The sequence below is a fragment of the Choloepus didactylus genome, chromosome X (genome assembly GCF_015220235.1).
Source record: "Choloepus didactylus isolate mChoDid1 chromosome X, mChoDid1.pri, whole genome shotgun sequence".
Classification (NCBI taxonomy): Eukaryota; Metazoa; Chordata; class Mammalia; order Pilosa; family Megalonychidae; genus Choloepus; species Choloepus didactylus.
Window position 1 is genome coordinate 95,323,474 of NC_051334.1, and position 23,296 is coordinate 95,346,769.

The 23,296-nt window shown below is 36.6% G+C and overlaps 1 protein-coding gene across 1 annotated transcript in view; it reads right to left on the bottom strand.

The window, feature by feature from the left end:
- Positions 1-23,296, bottom strand: part of HDX (highly divergent homeobox) — a 262,723-nt gene that overhangs the window by 148,266 nt on the left and 91,161 nt on the right. The gene's annotated exons all lie outside the window — the stretch shown is intronic.

Sequence of the window (23,296 nt, forward strand, 5' to 3'; positions counted from 1 at the left end):
AATCCTACAGAATGGGAGAATATTTAGAAACTACACATTCAATAAGGGTTACTCTCCAGACTCTTAAAGAAATCCTACAACTCAACAACAAAAAGATATACATCTGAATTTTAAAATGGCAAAAGACTTGAATTTGCATTTCTCCAAAGAAGTATACAAATGGCCAAAAAGCACATGAACAGATGTTCCACATCATTAAAAATTAGATAACTGCAAACAAAAGCCACAATGAGATACCATTTCACGCTCACTAGAATGGCTACTATTTTTTTAAAAAAATAGAAAATTACAAGAGTTGAAGAAATATCAATACTCATTTATTGTTGGTGGGTATGTAAAATGGTGCAGCTGCTGTGAGTTTGATGGTTCTTCATAGTTAAGTATAGAATTAATATAAGACCTGGCAATCCCACCTCTAGGTATATACCCCAATGTATCAAAGCAGGGACCCGAACAGATATTTGCATACCAATGTTCATAATGACCTTATTCCCAATTGCCAAAAGATGAGTGCAACCCACATGTCCATCAGCAGATGAATGGATAAAAAATGTGGTATATACCTATTATGAAGTGTTATTCAAGCACAAAAAGGAATGATGTGCTGATACATGCAGCAACATGGATGAACCTTGAAGACCTCATGTTGAGTTAAAGTACTCAGACACATGACAAATGTGTGTTCTCACTAACATGAAAAAATCTGAATAAGCAAATTTATAGAGTCAGAAACTAGAATACAAGTTATCAGGGGCTGGGATGTGGGTAGGGAATGGAGAGTTAGTGCTTAATTGGTACAGAATAACTGGGTTGATGGAAAAGTTTTGGTAATGGATGTTGTTGATGGTAGCAGAATATTGTGAATGTAATTAACAGCACTGAATTATATATTTGAATGTTGTTAATAGGGAATATTTAGGTTGTTTATATATTACTAGAATAAAATTTTTAAAAAAACCTTACAATTGTACAATACAAACAGTGAACCCCCATGTAAACTATGGGCTACAGTTAACAGTAAAATCATAATAATATACTTTTATCGATTGTAACAAAGCTATCACACTAATGCAAAGTGTTAATAATAGGTGGGGTATATGGGAACTCTATTTTCTGCATGACTTTTCTGTAAACCTATAGCATAAATATTCCTATAATTTTCCATTGCACCAAATTCTCCAGCACAAACTAACCTATATTTTCAGTTTGGAAGGAAAAATGAACAGAATGCTGAACTCTGCCAATTAATTTGTAATTCATTTAGAGTATGTCCAAGGCTTCTTCCTACTTAAATTGAACTAAATAAAACCTAAATTGCTTATCTTGTATATTTGCAATGGTACGTGAAGGGAAAGTTCTATGTGTATTTACACTTTTAATTAATATAGCCAAATTGTCAGATAAAGAGGTCAGAAATGCCTGAGAGTTCCTATTTTCTTAAATCTTTATCAACACTAGGTATTAGCAAGCTTTTAGCTTTTTGCCAATGTAGTAGAAAAATAGTATCATGCTTCTGATTGTATTATTTTAATTATGTGTCATTACACATTATTATATTTGTATTGACCATAGATATTTATTTTTCTGTAAACTACTTAAAGTTTCATGCTTTTCTTTCTGCTTTATTACATATTTTTAAAATTTGTTTACCCATAGTGACCAGAACTGTGCTAAACAGGTGATAGTTAACATTTACATTTTGATAATTTCTGGCCCTTGAATTTCTGAAAAATATCCCTTTATGATTCCAAGACCACTGTACTTTATCCTTGAGAAAGGTAGGATTCCATAAGTTTTGCACTATGGAAGTCTTTATTTTTAATTAGAGAAGTTGTGGGTTTTCAGAATGTTCATTCATTAAAATGCAGGATTCCAAAATACCACTGCAACATCAACATCCTGCACTGGTGTGAGTCATTTGTTACAACTGAAGATAGCACATTTTTATAATTGTACTATCAAAGTCCATGGTTTTATTTAGGGATCACTGTGTAGTGTAGGTACATGGATTTTTAAGAAATATTTTATTCTGTTACCATATATACAATCTAACATTTCCCTTTTTATTCATATTCAGATACACATGTCAGTGCTGTTAATTGAATTCAAATGTGCTACTATCACCACCATCCATTACCAAAACATTTTCTAAACAGTAGCCATTCTAATGGGTGTGAATTGGTATCTCATTGCGGTTTTGATTTGCATTTCTTGATGGCTAATGATAATGTGCTTCCTGGCCATTTGTATATCTTCTTTGGAGAGATGTTGGTTCAAGTCTTTTGCCCATTTTTAAATTGTGTTGTTTGTCTTTTTGTTGTTAAGTTGAAGGATTGCTTTACATATTCTGTATATTAATCCTTTATCAGATGTGTGGTTTCCAAATATTTTCTCTCATTGTGTAGGTTGTCATTTTACTCTCATGATAAAGTCCTTTGAGGAACAAAAGTTGTTATTTTTGATGATGGCTCATTTATCCATATTCTCCTGTTTTGATTGTGCTTTGGGTGTAAAGTCTAAGAAACCATTGCCTAATACAAGATCCTGAAGATGCTTCTCAATGTTTTCTACTAGGAATTTGTTAATTCTAGCCCTTATATTAAGGTCTTTGATCTATTTTGAGTTAATTTTGTATGTGGTGTGAGGTAGGGACCCTATTTATTTTTAATTGAGACCAAGTTTTCCCAGCACCATTCACTGAAGAGACTACTCTTTCCCAATGGAGTGGTCTTTGCCACCTTGTGAAAAATCAGTTGGCCATAAATGTGAAAGTTAATATCTGAGCTCTCAATTGTATTCCATTGGTCTATATGTCTGTCCTTGTGCCAGTACCTTGCTTTTTTTAATTACTAGGGCTTTGTAATAAATTTTAAGATCCAAAAGTGTGAGTCCTTCAACTTTGCTCTTCTTTTTCAAGGTGGCTTTAGCTATTCAGGATAACTTGTCCCTCCACATAGATTGATGATTGCCTTTTCCACTTCTCCAAAGGTTGTGCAAATTTTGATTGGGATTGCATTGAATCTATAAATTGCTTTGGTTAGTATTGATATCTTAATGATATTTAGTCTTCCAATCCATGAACATGGAATGCCTTTCCATTTATTTAGGCTTGGTGTTTCCTCAAAAAGCTAAGTATAGAATCACCACATTAGCTGGCATTCCCAGGGATTCAAACAGATATTTGCACACCATTGTTCCTAGTGGCATTATTCACAATTGCCAAAATATGGAAAAAAACCATGTTCATCAATCAGTGAATTGATAAATAAAATGTTTTGTATGTTTTTATGTCCAAGTTCATGAAATCCTTGGTTAGATTTTTGTCCTAGATATTTGATTCTTTTAGTTGCTATTGTGAATGGAATTTTTTAATTGCCTCCTCAGTTAGCTTATTACTAGTGTACAGAAAACTACTGATTTCTGCACATTAATCTTGTACCCTGTCACTCTGCCAAATTCATTTGTTAGCTCCAGGAGCTTTGTTGTGATTTTTTAGGATTTTCTGTATATAAGATCATGTCATCTTCAAATAGTGAAAATTTGACTCCTTACTTTCTAATTTGGATGCCTTTTATTTCTTTATATTGCATAATTACTCTGGCAAGAATTTCCAGTACAATGTTTAACAACAATGGTGACATTGGGCATCCTTGGCTTGTTCCTTATCTTAGATGGACAGTTTTCAGTCTTTCACTATTAGGTAGGATGTTAGCTGTGGGCTTTTCATATATGCCCTTTCTTATGTTGAGAAAGCTTCCTTCTATTCCTAGTGTTCTGTTTTTATCATGGTGTTGGTGCTGGATTTTGTCACATGCCTTATCTGCATTGAGATGATCACATGGTTTTCTCCCTTCAAGCTGTAAATGTTGCATAGTACATTAATTAATTTTCTTTTGTTGAACCCACCTTGCATACCATGGATAAATCCTGCTTGATCATGGCGCATAATTCTTTTAATATGCTGTTGGATTTGGTTTGCTAGTATTTGTTGATGATTTTTGCATTTATATTCATGGACTGTAGTTTCTTTTCTTGTGGTGTCTTTATCAGGCTTTGCTATGAGGGTAATGTTGGCCTCATAGAATGAGTTAGGGAATGTTCCCTGCTTTTAAATTTTTTTGAGGCGTTTGAGCAGAATTGGAGTTAAGTCTTCTTGGAATGTTTGGAAGAATTCCCCTGCGAAGCCATTTGGTCTTGGGATTTTCTCTGTATGGAAGTTTTTGATTAATAATTCATTCTCTTTATTAGTAATTGGTTTGAGATCTTCCATTTTCTTTTGAGCCAATGTATGTAGTTTGTATGTTTCTAAGAATTTGTCCATTTCATCTAGGTCATCTAATTTATTGGCATACAGTTTTCCTTAGTATCCTCTTATAGTCCTTTATATTTCAGTGAGCCTTGTAGTAATGTCCCCCTTTTCATTTCCAATTTTCATTATTTGTATCCTCTCTTTTTTTTGTCAGTCTAGCTAAAGGTTTGTTGATTTTATTAATCTTCCCATAAAACCAACTTTTGGTTCTGTTGATTCTATTTTTTTGTTTGCTTTCTATTTCATTTATCTCTACTCTGATCTTTGTTATTTCCTTCCTTCTGCTTGCTTTGGGTTTAGTTTCCTTGTGTTTAGTTTACTCTTCTTTTTTAGTTTTCTGTTTTGAGGTTAGGTCTGATATTAAGTTTCTCTTTTTTTTCACTGTAAGTGTTTAGATCTAAAAATTTCCCTCTCAGCACTGCCTTCTCAGCATTCTATAGTTTTGGTACACTTTATTTTCATTTTCACTTTCATTTGCTTCAAGATCCTAATTTCACCTCTGATTCCCTCTTTAACCCATTGGTTTTATAAGAGTATGCTGTTTAATTTCCACATAATTGTGAATTTTCCATTTCTCCCTTATTGATTTCTAGCTTCATTACATTGTGATCCATGACTGTACATTGTATGGTTTCAATATTGTTGAATTTATTGAGACTTTTTTGTGACTCAACATTCAGTCTATCCTAGAGAATGTTGCCTGTGCACTCAAGAAGAATGTATTTTCTTTTTGTTGGGTGCAGTGTTCTATATATGTCTATTATATCAATTTGATTTAGTGTATTATTCAAGTCCTGTAATTCCTTATTGATCTTGTGACTAGATGTTCTATCCATTATTGAGAATAATGTATTACAGTCTACTACTATTAATGCAGAACTGTCAATTTCTCCCTTCAAATCTGTCATTATTTGCTTCATATAGTTTGGGGCTCTGCTGTTATGTGTACATATGATTTTAATTGTTACATTTTCTAATTGAATTGTCCTTATCAGTATGCAATGACCATCTTTGTCCCTCATAACTGTTTTTAACTTAAAGTCTATTTTATCTGATATTAGTATAGCTACCCAGTTCTCTTTTGATTACTACTTGCATGATATATTTTCTTTCATCCTTTCACCCTCAACCTACTTGTATCTTTGAATTTAAGGTAAAACTCTTGTGACAGCATATAGTTGGTTTGTGCTTTTTTATCCATCCTGCCAATCTCTGCCTTATGACTGGAGAGTTTAATCCATTTATATTTAAAACCACTATAGATAATATGGATGTTCTTCTGCCATTTTGCTACTTAGCCTTTGTCTTATACCATTTTTGTCCCTCACTTCCATTATGATTAATTTTATATTTATTTGCTTTTTTTGTTTTACCATATTGAGTGTCTTCTCATTTCTATGTGTATATAGTTTTCATCTGTTTTCCTTATGTTAATATGGGGTAAAATTTTGACATCCTATATATATATAATAATCATATTTGGTTTGATACCAACTTAGGTTCAACAGCATGCGCATATACTTTTCCTATACCCTTTAATGCATTTTAGCATATGTAGGAAGAAGTGGAGTTACATACTAAACAATACCACATAGTAATACTGGCATTTATAATTACACAAAGTGGTTTCCTTTACTGCAAGTCTATTTCTTTATGATTCTTTGAACCACTGTCTGATGTCCTTTCCTTTCAGTCTGAAGAAATGCCTTTAGCATTGTTTGTAAGGCAGTTCTAATGATGATGAACTCCCTCAGCTTTTAGATTAAGACATATCTAAGAATGTCTTAATCTCTCCTTCAATTTTGAAAGATAGTTTTGCCAGATATAAAACTATTGGCTGAGAGTTATTTTTCTTAACCACTTTAACTATTTCAACCCACTGCCTTCTTGCCTCCATGGTTTCTGATGAGAAATTGCCAATCAATCTAATTGGGACTCCCTTGTAAGATGTTGCTTTTCTCTTGTATGTTACAGTACTCTCTCTTTGCCCTGTGCATTTGATAGTGTAAGTGATATATGATGGCACATATTTTTCTTCATGTTTATCCTGTTTTGTCTTCTTTGAGATTCTTGGATGTGCATAAGCCTATCTTTACCTAAATTTAGGGAGTTTTCTGTCATTATTTCTTTGACTATTCCTTCTGCCTATTTCTCTCTTTCTTCTCCTACTCTGACACCTATAATGAATATATTGGTGTGCTTGATGGTGTCCCATAGCTTAGATAATTTTAATTTTTAGTACTTCTTTTTTTCCCTGTTTCTCATTCAGACTCATTTAAAGTGTCTTCAAATTCATTGATTCTTCCTTCTTCCAGTTCCAAACTACTCTTGAAACCTCCTGGGCATTTTTCATTTCAGTTATTGTTGTCTTGAACTCCAGTAGTTCATTTTGGTTCCTTTTTAAAATTTCTTTCTCTTTATTAAAATTCACATTGCCCATTCATTGTTTACCTGATATCATTTAGTTCTTTCTCTTTACTTAATCTCCTGGAGCATTTTTAAGATCCTTTTTTAAAGGCTTTTTTGAGTATGTACACATCCTCATCTTCTTCATTAGTTTTATATATTTTTATCCTCTTCCTCTGGATGGGTTGTCATTTCCTGTTTCTTTGTTATTCTTGTACTCTTTTGTGGCACACTGTAGACTTTAATATTTTAAAATGTAAACTCTTGGATTTACTCCCTAGAATGTATGTTTCTTAGTTTTGTAAACTTCTAGTGATAAGGCAAATATTTTCTTTAGTTTCATTCCTCCAATCAGGAAGGTCTGCCCAAGGTAAATGCCATTTGCAGTGTTTTCCTTATATTTCTGGGCCTGTATTTTCCTGGGTCTTTGCTTAATTATTTCAGTACTCTCCTGTTTATAAGAGTTTGGTTGTCCCCTTTGCTTCCCATGAGACAGACCTCCTTCTTCCTGGTATTTGAAACTTACAGGCCTTTGTCTCATACACTCTGCCTCTATGATTTTTACACTTCTTTTGTTGTCTTGGGCTACTTTTGCCTGGAGGGCAAATTCTGGGAGGAGTGTCACATCAGAAAGGACTTTCCCAAGTGGATTATTCCTAGGCAAAATAAACAGAAAATTACAAGTGCTGGAGAAAAGGTGGAGAGAGGGTTGAACCTATTCACTATTGGTAGAGAAGTAGAATGGTGCAGCCCCTCTGAAGTGCAATGTGGTGGTTACACTGGAGGCTAGTGTAAGGTTGCCATATAAAACTGCAACCCTGTTTTTAGGTATATACTTGGAAGAACTGAAAGCAGGGACATGAATGGACATTTGCCCACAGTGTTTATGGCAGCAGTAGTCATGATTTGCAATAGATGGAGGTTGCCTAAGAGTGCATTGACTGGTGAAGGGAATGATGAACTGTGGTGTATAAATACTATGGACATTGAGCAGCTACAAGAAGGAAGGAAGTTGTGAGTTATGCAATAGGTGAATGAACCTTGAGGACAGTATGTTGAATGAAAGAAGCCAGAAACAAAAAGAAAAATATTAAAATGCCTCTCTAATATGAACTAAACATACTGTGCTATCTCTGATAATTGTATTTGAGAGCATAGATTATCAGGGGAAGGCTTATTGTAAATGTTCCTAGACTAAGCTCTTACAGCAGTCACATCTATTCCTAAGTTGTTATTGTTATTCCTAAATTCTGAGATGCTGAGCTCTTTGGGTATAATGTGGTCATTCCCTGGAACTTCACATATCTGTGAGACACCTGACACTCAGGGCTAGAGTTCTGCAGCTATGAAAGTCAGCATGACCTCATATGGCAATTGTTAAAAAAGCTGAAAAAGAGATCAGACTTCAACTAGCGATATGAATGAAGCTGATCTTGTTAGGAATAAGACAAATCAAACTAAAGGGTAAAGGATGATATAGACTGTGTTTTAAAAGTTCAACTTCTGTCTGAGACCAAAGGGAAAGATGTTTATTTGTTGAAAAATTTATATTTTCTGTAGCACATCATCTAATTTTACTTGTATTATCTGTTTATTTGAAAATTGTAATTACATGGGACTTCACAAGGAATGAGATCTTGTTAGTTTGTACACATTAGTGTGATGCCCCAATACATCCCAGAGTAATGTGGGCAGAGAATAAAAAAAGTATTCTCAAACCACCCTTGAGGAACTGGGAAAACATGTGGAAATATTAAACTTCCCCATCTGGGGAATTCCTGATATTCTCACAAGCACTGGAGACTACCAATTTAATAGGCCAAGCCCTCAATCTTGAGGCATGCACGTATGAAATTTATCCCTGCAAAGGAGAAGCTATGCCTACTTATAATTATGCCTAAGAGTCATCCCCAGATGAACTCTTTTGTGGCTCAGATGTGGCTTCTCTCTCTAAGCTGATTCTGCAGGTAAATTCACTGTCGTTTCCCCTGTGGGGGCATGACTCCCAGGTGTGTAGATCTCCCTGGCCATGTGGGACATGACTATTGGAGAAGAGCCTGGACCCAGCATCAGGGAATTGAGAAAGCCTTCTTGGACCAAAAGGGGGAAGAGAAATGCAACATAATAAAATTTCAGAGGCTGAGAGGTTTCAAATGGAGCAGAGAGTTCCTTCTGGAGGCTATTTTTATGCATTATACAGGTATTCCTTTTGAGCTTTCAGTGTATTAGAATAGCTATAAAGAAATACCTGAAACAGTCAAACTGTAGTCCAATAGTATTGATTCTTGAAGACAATTCAATAACTATATAGTTTTACAGTGTGAATGTGTAATTGTGGAAAACTTCTGACAGTCACTGACTTTATTCAGTGTATTGACAGATGATTAAGAAAATAAAGACATTAAATAAATAAACAAAATGGGTGATAAGGGAAATGGGATGTTTTAGGTGTTCTTTCTTATTTTTATTTTTATTCAAATTTTTATTATTTTCTTGAGTACTGAAAATGTTCAAAAAGTGATTGTGGTGATGAATGCACAATTATATGATCAGACCATGAACCACTGATTGTACAGTTTGGATGATTAACTGATATGTGAATATATTTCATTAAAATTGTTTTTAAAATGAGGGAGGGTTTAAAATATTTTCAGACAAACAGCCACTGAGAGAGTTTGTGAACAAGAGACCTGCTCTACAAGATTTCTGAGCACTGCAGTTAGATAAGAAAAGAGAGGAGAGAGGGATTTGGAGAAGAGTGTAGAAATAAAGATTATCAGTAAAGGTAAAAAGAGAAAGTGGGAGAAAAGATAAGATATGATACAGAAAATCCAAAAGACAAATGGTAGATGAAAGTATAGGCTTTACAGTAATACCATGAAATCATAATGGATTAAATTCCCCAATCAAATGACATAGACTGGAAGAATGAATTGAAACACAGTACACATCTAAATGCTGTCTATAAAACATGCACTTTAGACCCAATGACCAAAAAGGTTGAAAGAAAAAGGTTGGAAAAAGATATTTCATGCAAGCAACAAACAGAAAAGAGTGGGGTAGCTACACTAGTATCAGACAAATTACACATTAAATGTAAAACAATTAAAAGAGACAAAAATACACTATATATTAATAAAGGGGACAATCCATCAAGAAGATATAACAATGCTATTTATGCACTGAGCCAGATTGCCCCAAAATACATGAGGCACACACTGACAATATGGAAGCAAGAAGTAGACACATCTACAATAATAGTGGGAGACTTCAATAAATCACTCTCATCAATGGATAAAACATCTAGAGAGAGAACAATAAGGAAACAGAGATTTTGAATAGTACAATAAATGAACAAAACTAAACAGACATTTACAGAACATTACATCCCACAATAGCAGGGTACACATTTTTCTCAAGTGTTCATGGATCATTCTCCAGGATTGAACACATGTTGTTATACAAAGCAAGTCTCAATAAATTTTAATAAGACTGATTTATACAAAAAAAAAACTTTCTCAGATAATAACAGAATGAAGTTGGAAATCACTATCAGGCAGAAGGCCTGAAAATTCACAAATATATGGAGGTTAAACAACACACACTTAAACAACCAGTGTGTTGAGGAAGAAATTATAAGAGAAATCAGTAAGTATCTTGAGACAAATGAGAATGAAAACACAACATATCAAAACTTATGGGATGCAGCAAAGGCAGTGCTGAGAGAAATTTATGGCCCTAAATGCCTATATTAAAACAGAAGAAAAAGCCAAAATTGAGGAATTAACTTTTTACCTGGAGGAACTAGAGAAAGATCAGCAAACACAAAAGCAAACAGAACAAAAGAAATAACAAAGATTAGAATAGAAGTAAATGAAACTGAGAACAGGAAAACAATAGAGAGAATCAACAAAATCATAAGTTGGCTCTTTCAGAAAATCAATAAAATAGACATTTATCTAGGCTGAAAGCAAAGAGACATTGCAAACAAATAAAATCAGAAATGGGAGAGGGGACATAACTACTGAAAATGCAGAAATAAAGGAGATAATGAGAGGATACTATGATGAAATACATGCTAATAAAAAAGGCAATGTTGATGAAATGGATAGCTTCCTAGAAAAGTATGAACCAACATTGACTCAAGAAGAAATAGATGACATCAACAAACCAATAACAAGTAAAGAGATTGAATCAGTCATCAAACAGCTACATTGACTTGAGAAGAAATAGGTGACCTCAAGAAATCAATCACAAGTAAAGAGATTGAATCAGTCATCAAAAAGTTTCCAGAAAAGAAAAGTCCAGGACCAAAAGTCTTCACATTTGAATTCTGAAACTAAGAATTCAAGAAAATATTAGTACCAGTCTTGTTCAAACTCTTCAAAAACTGAATAGGAGGGAAAGCTACCTAATTAATTCTATGAAGCCAACATCACCCTAATACCAAAGCTAGACAAAGATACTGCAAGAAAAGAATATTGCAGAGCAATCTCTTTAATGAATATAGATGCAAAAATCTTCAACAAAATACTTGAAAAAGGAATCCAGCAGCACATTAAAAGAATTATACACCATGACCAAATGTGATTTATTTCAGGTATGCAAGGCTGGTTCAACACAAGAAAATCAATTAATGTAATAAATCACATCAATAAATCAAAGGGAAAAACCACATGATCATCTAGATACATGAAGAAAAGGCATTTGACAAAATTCAACATCCTCTCTTGAGGAAAACATTTCAAAGGATAGAAATAAAAAGGAACTTCCTCAGTATGATAAAGGGAATATATGAAAAACCCACAGCTAACATCACACTCAATGGGGAAAGACTGAAAACTTTCCCTCTAAGATCAGGATCAAGACAAGGATGCCCATTGTCACTACTGTTATTCAACATTGAGCTGGAAGTTCCAGCTAGAGCAAATAGAGAATAAAAGGAAAAAAAAAAGTTGTCTATATTGGAAAGAAGTAAAATTTTCATTGTTTGCAGATGGCAATATACTACATATAGAAAATCCTGAAAAATCTACGGCAAAGATACTGGAAGGCAGTGTGGCAGTTCCTCAGGAGGCTGAGTATAGAACTGCCATATGATCCATCAATCCCAATACTAGGTATATACTCAGAGGAACTGAAGGCAGGGACATGAAAGGACATTTACACACTGATGTTTTTAGTGCATTATTCATGATTGCCAAGAGATGGAAATAGCCCAAATATCCATCAACAGATGAATGGATAAACAAGCTGTATATACATATGATGGAATATTACACAGCTGTAAGATGGAATAAAGTCATGGTGCATATAACAAAATGGATGAAACTTGAGAACATTATGTTGAGCAAAATTAGCCAAAAACAAAAGAACAAATACTCTATGGTCTCACTAACATGTATTAAGGTTATTGAGAGAACTTTGAAAGTTAAAGTTGGGAACACAGGTTATCAGGATATAGAAAGAGGAGGGTAGAGACTGAGCATTTGATGCTGAAGGAGTAAAGAATGCTCAACAGAATTGACTGTAAAGATCCAGAAATGGGTAGCACAATACTATCTGATGGTAGCACAATATTGTAAGTGTACTGAACAAATAACAGTGTGAGTATGGTTGAAAGAAACAGGTTTGCAGCATGTGTGACACCAGAAAGAAAGATGGAAGATAAGGACTGGGACTTTTTTTTTTTTTTTTTTTTTTTTTTTTTTTTTTTTTTTTTCAATTCAGTTTTATTGAGATATATTCACATACCATACAGTCATCCATGGTGTACAATCATCTGTTCACAGTACCATCCTATAGTTGTGCATTCATCACCCCAATCTTTTTTTTTTTTTTTTTTTTTTTTTTTTTTTTAATCTTCATTTTATTGAGATATATTCACATACCCCGCAGTCATACAAAACAAATCGTACTTTCGATTGTTTACAGTACCATTACATAGTTGTACATTCATCACCTAAATCAATCCCTGACACCTTCATTAGCACACACACAAAAATAACAATAATAATAATTAGATGAAAAAGAGCAATTGAAGTAAAAAAGAACACTGGGTACCTTTGTCTGTTTGTTTCCTTCCCCTACTTTTCTACACATCCATCCATAAACTAGACAAAGTGGTGTTTGGTCCTTATGGCTTTCCCAATCCCATTGTCACCCCTCATAAGCTACATTTTTATACAACTGTCTTCGAGATTCATGGGTTCTGGGTTGTAGTTTGATAGTTTCAGGTATCCACCACCAGCTACCCCAATTCTTTAGAACCTAAAAAGGGTTGTCTAAAGTGTGCATAAGAGTGCCCACCAGAGTGACCTCTCGGCTCCTTTTGGAATCTCTCTGCCACTGAAGCTTATTTCATTTCCTTTCACATCCCCCTTTTGGTCAAGAAGATGTTCTCCGTCCCACGGTGCCAGGTCTACATTCCTCCCTGGGAGTCATATTCCACGTTGCCAGGGAGATTCACTTCGGACTGGGACTTTTTAACTTATGGAAACCCAGAGTGAACAACGATGACAATTAAATGTAGAAATATAAGAATGTTTTCATATGAAGAACAAATGAATGTCAACAATGTAATGTGTTGAAAATGGGAAGGTATATGGAAAAATACAAATCAATGCAAATTAGAGTCTATAGTTAACAGTAACATTGTAATACACTTCCATTACATGTAAAAAGGCAAGATACAAGAACTAAAGGTCAATAAGAGTGGGATATAAGGGAAGAGTAGGGAATTCTTCTTATTGTTGTTTTTCCTTTTTTATTTTATTCTATTTTATTTTTTATTTTCTATTTTTTATTTTCTATTCTTCATTTTTTTCCTCTTCTTTCTTTGTGGAAGAAATGGAAATGTCCTTATACATACTGTAGTGGTGAATGCATAACTATGTGATTATAACAGGAACCATTGATTGTTTACTTAGGATGGATTGTATGGTGTATGAAACTGTTTAAAAAGCAAACAGAAAGATACAAATGCTGTAGAAAATGTGAAGAGAGAGATGTACATATTCACTGTTGGTAAGGAAATAGAATGTTACAGCCCATCTGGAGGGCTGTGTGGTGGTTCCACAAGAGGCTAGCAAATGGTTGTCATATAATAATGACATACTTGGAAGAACTGAAATCAGGGACACAATGGGACATTTTCACACAGTGCCTATGGTGGCAGTAGACAAGGTTTGCAATGGATGGAGGTGGCTTAAGGGTACATTGATGATGGGAAGGGCAAACTATGTTGTATAAATACCATGGAATATTGAGAAGTGGCAAGAAGGAATGAAGTTGTGAGGCATGAAACTAAGTGAATGAATCTTGAGGACAGTATGTTGAGTGAAATAAGCCAGAAACAGAAAGACAACTATTACAATGCCTCACTAATATGGACTAAATGTAATGTGTAAACTCTGAAAATTGAATTCAAGAGCATAGGTTACCAGAGGAAGGCTTACAGTAAAGGCTCCTAGATTGTAAGCTCTTACAGCAGTCACATCTATTCCCGAGTTATGATTATTTCTAAATTCTGAGATGCTGAACTCTTTGTGTATAACCTTGTCCATTGTTTTTTCACAGTATTGTCATATAATTATGCTTCCATTACCACAATCAAATTTTGAACATTTTCATTACTACAAAAAGTAAAATAAAAGTTAAAATAAAAAAGAATATCCAAACATCCCATTCCCCTCCTCCCCCACTGTTCATTTTCTTTTTTCTAATACAGTTTAATTGAGATATATTCACACACCCTACAGTCATCCAGAGTGTACAATTCACAGCACCATCAAACAGTTGTGCATTCATCACCAGAATCAATTTTTGAACATTTTCCTTACTCCAAAATAAAACTACAAGCAAAAAAGAACCCCTAACTTTTTATCCCCTCCATCCCACCTTATTCTTCATCTAATTTTTGTCCCCATTTTTCCACTCATCTGTTCATACACTGGATAAAGGGAGTGCAAGCCACAAGGTTTTCACAGACACATAGTCACACTATGCAATGCTCATAATGGATCAGTTCATAAAGGGGTTTTATTTGGTTACAAAGTTACAATCTTAAGGCCACAAGGTGTACAAGATAAGGTGTCAACAATTGGGTACCTTCACTAGAGGATGGCCAATAGTGTCCAGAAAACCTCTGTTAGCTGGGAATGTATGTGGCTGGTGTCTGCTCCAGAGTTCTGGTTTCAAAATGGCTTTCTCCCAGGACGTTCCTCTCTAGGCTGTAGCTCCTCAAAAATGTCACTCTTTGCTGCTCTTGGGGTGATTGTCCTCTCAGCTTTTCCAGAGCAAAAGTCTGCTTTCAAAGGCCATCTCCAAAATGTTTCTATAAGCTGCAGCTCGTCTCTCAGCTCCTGTGCATACTTCAAAGTGTCCTTCTTGGCTGTAGCAAACTTGCTCCTATATACAGTGTTCTAGTAAATTAAGCAAGGCCAATGCTGAATGGGCAGGGCCACACCACCATGGAAATCATCTCATCAGAATTATCACCTACAGTTGGTTGAGTCATATCTTCATGGAAACAATCAAAGAATTACAATCTAATCAACACTAATACATCTGCCCACACAAGATTGCATCAAAGATAATGGCATTTGGGGGGACATAATACATTCAAACTGGCACAAAGGGGAATGCCCCCTAATTGAGGGCTCAGCTCAACAAATTGGCAGTCCTCAATGTTTGTGGGAAAATCAGCAATAGCCCAGGTGGGGGAGTCCAACATTTTTGCATTTCTCCCCAGTTCCTCAGGGGGGCCTGCAAATATGCTTATATTCTGCCCATATTACTCTGTCATGTGTTGGGATTTCACCCCAGCCTGTACAAACTCACCAAATCCTGCTTCCCATTCAAACTCCATGCACCTATGGTGCTCAAACAAACTGCACAAGTTAAATTATCTGGTGTGCTACAGAAAATATATATCCTGCACCCAGTAAACATCTCCTCCTTTGGTCTCACACATTAGTCGTAGTTTTAAAACCCAGTCAGGAGGAGGATCTAAGATGGCAGCACAGAGAGGAGTGGAAGCCAAGTAGTCCCCCTGGAACAACTAAAAAAGACCAGAAACAGCTAGTAAGTAAGCTGGAATAACTGTGGGGGGACAAACATGACTGTCCACTCATCATACACCAACCTGAATTGGGAGGAAGGCCTGAGATCACAGCATAAAATCTGTAACTAAAAACTGTGGATCCAGACCTCCAGAAGATGGCAGTTAGGAGAGACAGAGCAGAAAACACCTCCATGAAAAATACTAGATAAAAGCCAGAAAGTCACCCAGAACACCAGTTCCAGTGATGCACCAGCTGGACAAGGTCTGCTAAATCCACAGGGACTGTGCACTTGGTGAAACTGGGAGTCTGCCTTCTGAAGTGAGTGAGTAAGCCTGCTGAATATCCAGCAGCCACACTGTGGTGTGGGGAAACTGTGGGTTGGCATTTGGAGTTGGACTAGTTCTTTTTAAAAAACCCAAAAGTGGCTGCAGATATGGCAGCAAGAACTGCACAGGGAAGCACAGCAGGAACAACGTCTCCACAACCGGTGGGTATGCCGCAGTATCTGGCATGGATGATAGACTTTTGTGAACCCACTGCTAATTGTCTTGGAGCAAGGCAGGCAGAGGTTAGCCAAAAGGGGAAAAGAACCATGCCCCTTATAGCCATCTTCCCAGTGAGCTGGTAACACTCCTGCCTGGCACCAGCACCACAGCCCAGAGCTGTGCCAAAAAACCCAGTGATACAGGAAGTGTTCCAAGCAATGCACGCACACGATACAATATCTGGCATGGACAATAGCCTTTCGTGCACCCGCAGCTAATTGTCCTGGAGCTAGGAAGGCAGAGCAGTGCAAAAAGGGGGAAATTAACATGCCCTATTCAGCCATCCTTTCAGCAGGTTGGGGAGGCCCCTACATGGCCCTGCAGCCCAGAACTTCCCTTGAGGGTCAGCACACACTTGTGACATAGCACAGCATTCCCTCAACAGAGGCCCTAGAAGGGCATGGCTTGGAAGAGGGACCCACTTGGAAATCCCAGGGACCATATACCAATACCAAGGACTTGTGGGTGAGCAGCAGAGATGATCTGTGGTGAGAACAAACTGAAGGTTTAGACCCTTGGAACAGCCTTAAATCTCCAGGAACACCTGGGAGGTTTGATTGTTAAAGCCACCCTCACTCCCTAACTGCTAAGACACACACAATACACATTCAGGGTGGACAGCACCAACTACACAAGCAAAACTGGTGTACCAATTGGGCCCCACAAGAATCAGACCCCCACACACCACAAAGACAAAGTTGGGGATAACTGGCTTGAGGGGAATAAGTGGCTCACAGATGCCACCTGCTGGTTAGTTAGAGAAACTGTACACCAGCAAGCTGTAGATCTGACAAATTAGAGAGAAGTCTTTGAATTAGCATACATATCCTAAAAGAACCCTATCAAGTTAAGCAAATGCCAAGAGGCCAAAAACAACAGAAAATTTTAAAGCATATGAAAAAAACAGATGATATGGATAACCCAAACCCAAACACCCAAATCAAAAGATCAGAGGAGATGCAGTACTTGGAGCAATTAATCAAAGAACTAAAGACAAGCAATGATACCATGGCACAGGATATAAAGTACAGGAATAAGAGCATGGCACAAGATATAAAAGACATGAAGAAGAGCCTAGAGGAGCATAAAGAAGAAATTGCAAGAGTAAATAAAAAAATAGATCATCTTATGGAAATAAAAGAAACTGTTGATCAAATTGAAAAGATTCTGGATACTCATAGTACAAGACTAGAGGAAGCTGAACAATGAATCAGCGACCTGGAGTACAACAAAATGGAAAATGAAAGAACAAAAGAAAGAATGGGGAAAAAATAAAAAAATTTGAAATGGACCTCAGGGATATGATAGATAAAATAAAACATCCCAATATAAGACTCATTGGTGTCCCAGAAGGGGAAGAGAAGGGTAAAGGTCTAGAAAGAGTTTTCAAAGAAATTGTTGGGGAAAACTTCCCAAACCCTCTACACAATATAAATACACAAACATAAATGCCCAGCGAACTCCAAATAGAATAAATACAAATAAACCCACTCTGAGACATATTCTGATCAGACTATCAAATACTGAAGAGAAGGAGCAAGTTCTAAAAGCAGCAAGAGAAAAGCAATTCACCACATACAAAGGAAAAAACATAAGACTAAATAGTGACTACTCTGCAGCCACCATGGAGGCAAGAAGGCAGTGGCATGACATATTTAAAATTCTGAGAGAGAAAAATTGCCAACCAAGAATTCTTTATCCAGCAAAGCTCTCCTTCAAATTTGAGGGAGAGCTTAAATTTTTCACAAATGAATGCTGAGAGATTTTGCTAATAAAAGAGCTTCCCTACTTGAGATACTAAAAGAAGCCCTACCAACAGAGAAACAAAGAAAGGAGAGAGTGATATGGAGAAAGGTTCCATAATATTAGATGTAGATGCATTTTTTATGCCATATAGTGACCACTGAATATGTTTGGCTTTATTATCATCATAGTCATCATAAGACACAACCCTATATTAAATTATTTTTAATTCCATATTTCAGAGAGGAATAAACAGACATTGCAGGATGGTTACATTATGAAGAAGAAAACATACTTGGTATCACATCCTATTCCATACTACAATTTCTTTCACTCTATTTCAAATGGATAACTCAGGTTTATGGTATGACATTCTTTCTGAAACACTAGAAGTCAGAAGATGAAGATATTTGCCTCACTTTTCTGACTTGCTGATTGTAAATGTGGTCATCTCACTTAACATGTAAGATGACTCTTAGTTTCCTAATTGATAAAAAAGGAATTAGACTAAGAATATTAAAAACTATTAAATTAAAAAAAGTCAGTATTGTCCTTTACTTTTGGCCTGATTTGCCTTAGTCCTATCCATATCCTCTTCATTCATATCTCTAATTAAAATGTGAATTATTTTTCAGCTCTTTCAACAGTTGCCATATGGGGTAATACTGACATTCATAGCTGCCAAGTTCTAGCTCCAAGTCTCATATGTCTCACAGATTCCCAAAGTTCCAGAGAACAACCAGGTTATACACAAGGAGCTCAGCATTTCCGGATTTAGAGATAACCATTACAACTCAGGAATAGTTGTGACTTCTGTAAGAGCTTACCATCTAGGGACCATTATGATAAGTATTTCCCTGAAAGCTGTGCTCTAAAATTCAGTTCTTTGAGTTTACACACATTATAGTTAGTCCGTATTCATTGGGCATTACAATGTTTGTCCTCTCATTTCTGGTGTGCATCACTCAAGATGTACTCAATACCCATTCACCTAGTTGTGTGTCTCACAGGTTCATTTCTTCTTGTAGCTGCTCAATATTCTACTGTATGCATATACTACAGTTCACCATCCTGTTTATCATTCAGTGTACTCTTAGGTCACCTACATCTATTGCAAATATTGAATTCTGCCACTATATATACTAGTGAGTGAATGTCCGTTCATATCCCTACTGCCTGATCTTCCAAGTATATACCCCATACTGAGGCTGCAGGACCTTGAAACTCCTATATACCTAGCTCCTTGTGGGACCACCATACTGTCCTCCAGATAGGTTATCCCATTCTACTTGCCCACCAACTGTGAATACATACATCTCTCTCTCCAAGTTCTCTACAGCACTTGTGTCCCTCTGTTTATTTTTCCCTACAATTTTATAGGGATATATTCAAATACCATAAAATAATCCACAGTGCATAATCAATTGTTCAGAGTATCATGTGGTTGTGCATTCATCACAATTGGCACTTACATGTTCATTGCTCAAAAAAAGAGAATTGAAACAAAAGAAAAAATAAAAAAGCATAAAAGGAAAAGTAAAAATAAAATAAAATACAGCAATAATGTCAGTAATAAAAAGGATACAAGGAAAAGTAAAATAAGATAAAATACAGACACAAAGATAGAGGAAGAGGTGAAAAAATTAAAAAAAGACAAAAGAAATAGAAAGAAAAAATGGGAACTAAAAAATCACAAAAGAAAAGGTTAAAATAAAATAAAATACCATTAAAAAGTCAGACAACAACATTAATGCTAAGAATGCCATACCCCTCCCTTATGCCCCCTCTAATAGGCATTTAGCTTTGGTGTGTTGACTTTGTTACAGTTAAAGAAAGCATATTGCAATGTTATTGTCAACCATAGACTCTAGTTTGCATTGACTGTGTTTTTCCCCCAATACCACTCCCCTTTTAACACCTTGCAAAGTTGACATTCATTTGTTCTCCCTCATGGAAAAACATATTTGTACATTTTATCAAAATCATTGACCACTCTAGGTTTCACTAAGCCACACAGTCCCAGTCTTTATCTTCTACCTTTCCTTATGGTGTCCTACTTGCCCCTAATCTATTTCAACCATACTCACAGTCATCTTTTTTCAGTATGAGCCAATAATGGAGGAAATAGTCACTGAAAATTTCCCATACCTTATGTAAGACATAAAATTACAGATCCAAGAAGTGCAGCAAACTCCACACAGAATAGATCTGAATAGACTTATGCCTAGAAACTTAATCAGATTATCAAATGTCAAAGACAAAGAGAGAGTTCTGGAAGCAGTCCCTGAGACTTACATTATTGTGCTACCATCTCCCAAAATTGTGCTCCAAACCTCTCTCTCCTGTCTTTTCCTATCTGTCTGTAGTGCTCCCTTTAGTATTTCCTGTAGAGCAGGTATTTTGTTCAAAAAATCTTTCATTCTCTGTATATCTAAGAATATTTCAAACTCGCCCTCATATTTAAAGGACAGTTTTGCCTGGTATAAAATTCTTGGTTGGTAGTTTTTCTCTTTCAGTATCTTAAATATATCATACCACTGTCTTCTCAACTCTGTGGTTTCTACTGACAAATCTGCACATAGTCTTATTGATCTTCCCTTGTATGTGATGGATTGCTTTTCTCTTGCTGCTTCCAGAATTGGCTTTGTCTTTGACATTTGATAATCTGATTAAATGTCTTGGTGTAAGTCTATTCAGATCTATTCTCTTTCGAGTTTGCTGCACTTCTTGGATCTGTAATTTTATGTTTTTCATAAAGGATGGGAAATCTTCAGTGACTATTTCCTGCATTATTGCCTCTGCCCCTTTTCCCTTCTCTTCCCCTTCTGGGACATTGAAGACACATACATTCATGCGTTTCATGTTGTCACTCAGTTCCCTGAGACATTGCTCATATATATCCATTCTTTTCCCCATCTGTTCTTTTCTGTGTAGGGTTTCAGATGTCCTGTTCTCCACCTCATTAATCTTTTCTTCTGACTCTTGAAATCTTCTGCCATGTGTCACCATTGTGTTCTTCATCTCTTGTGCTGTACTTTTCATTCTCATAGGTTCTGCCAATTGTTTTTTCAAACTTTTGATTTCTTCCTTGTGTTTGCCCAATGTCTTCTTTATATCCTTCATCTCTTTTGCCATATCTTCCCTCAACTCATTTAATTGATTTTTGGATTGATTTTTTTAATTGATTTAGAAGGTTTGTGTGATTAACAATTAGTTGTTTCAATTCCTGTATCTCAGTTGAAGTGTAAGTTTGTTCCTTTACTGGGCCATACTTCATTTTTCCTAGTGTGATTTTTTCCTAGGCATCTGATTTCCTTGAGTACCCCAATCAGATTTTCCCAGACCAGAAGGGCTCAGGTTACAGGAGGATCCTCTGTATTCAGAATTAGGTTTCCCTGAAGGTGGGTCCTAGAAGATTGACCAACTTTCCTGTGAGGTCTCTAGACTCTGCGTTTTCCCAATCTAGCCCAGCAGGTGGCACTTGTTAGCCCCAGCTCCCCACCACCATAAAGAGGTGTGGTCCCTGTAATTCACAGTGAACTCTGACCTGGTGGGGGGCAGAGAGCATCAGAAGGCAAGCTTAAGTTGTTTCCAGTTTGTTTGTTTCCCCCCAGGCCCTGGGGTCTGAATTCTCTGAGGGAAGGCAGCCACTAGAGCTGGTCCCACCCCCCTTTTCTTAGGGAAGATATGCCCCCAAGGGAGTTATCTTCTCCATTTGAATTCCTTCTTTGTCTTTCTGGCTCTGTTAACTCCACACTTGTCTGGGTCAGCAGGGAATTGAGGATGCCTAAGGCTTTCTCTAATGGGCTGCTTAGAATGAGAGAAAAAATGGGAAAAGAGCAAAAGCCCTCTTTCAGAACCAGCCTCTGGTCCCTCATTTTTTGGGGGGACATAGCTGTCTTCCATTATTCTTAGCAATCTGTTTTTATTTATTTCTGTATTTTTTCCCCATCAGCCCTGCCTCTTCCCTGCTGGAAGGAATCTGCTTCCCTTCCTGCTCTGTGCTTGTAGCTTGTATTCAGTAGTCCAAATGTGTTAATTAATACCACAATTGGAGCTTGGTTGTTACTTTCCCTGTAACCTGTTCCTTTTCTTCACTCAGCAGTGTTTCAGCTTGGCCTGCCCTGGCCAAAGGGGGAGGGGCTTCAGCTCCAGGCTTGCAGAGCTTTACTTATGCTTCTGTGCTACAATCTCAGCCACGCCACTCATTCCAGGCTGGTGTACGATGTGTGTCCATTCATGGATGTCTCCCAGCAATCGTTCCTGGTTGTTTACTAGTTGCTCTAGAGGACTAACTAAATTCCACACCTCTCCATGCTGCCATCTTGCTCCACCCCCGCACCTTGTCTGTTTCTGCTAATGCTGCTACTAAGCAAAATACCAGAAATTGATTGGCTTCTATAAAGGGGGTTTATTAGGTTACAAATTTATAGTTCTAAGGCCATGAAAATATCCAAATTAAGGCATCAACAAGAAGTTACCTTCACTGAAGAACAGCTGATGGCATCTGGAACACCTTTCTCAGCTGGGGAAGCACATGGCTGGCATCTGCTGTTCCTTTGCTCCCAGGTTGTATTTCAAAATGACACTCTCCAAAATGTCTCTGGGTCTCTCTTAGCTTCTCCAGAGCAAACTCAGCTTCATCTCTTATGTTAGCATCTCCAAACATCCTTCTGTCTGCATCTCCAAGCATTTCCAAGCATCAATCTTCTCTTAGCTTCTCTCCAGAATGTCTCTCTCAGCTTCTCTTGTTTTTTTTTTCTCTCTGCTCTCCATGTGAGCTCTCTTTAAAGGACTCCAATGATCTAATTAAGACCCACCCTGAATGGGCAGGGCCACACCTCCATGGAAACATCTAATCAAAATGTTTCACCTACAGTTAGGTGAGTCACATCTCCATGGAAACAACCTAATCCAAATATCTCACAAGATTGGATTAAAACATGGCTTTTGTGAGGGACATAATATATCCAAACTGGCATATTAGGTTACAAATTTACAGTTCTTAGGCCAAAGTGTCCAAACTGAGTGTCCAAACTAAGGTATCAAAAAGAGGATACCTTCACTGAAGAAAGGTCAATGGTGTCTGGAACACCTCTGTCAGCTGGGAAGCCATGTGGTTGGTGTCTGCTGGTCCTCTGCTCCCAGGTTCTGCTTTCAAAACAGCTTTGTCCAAAATGCCTCTGGATTTCTGTCTCTCTTAGCTTCTCTCTCTCAACTCCTGTGAA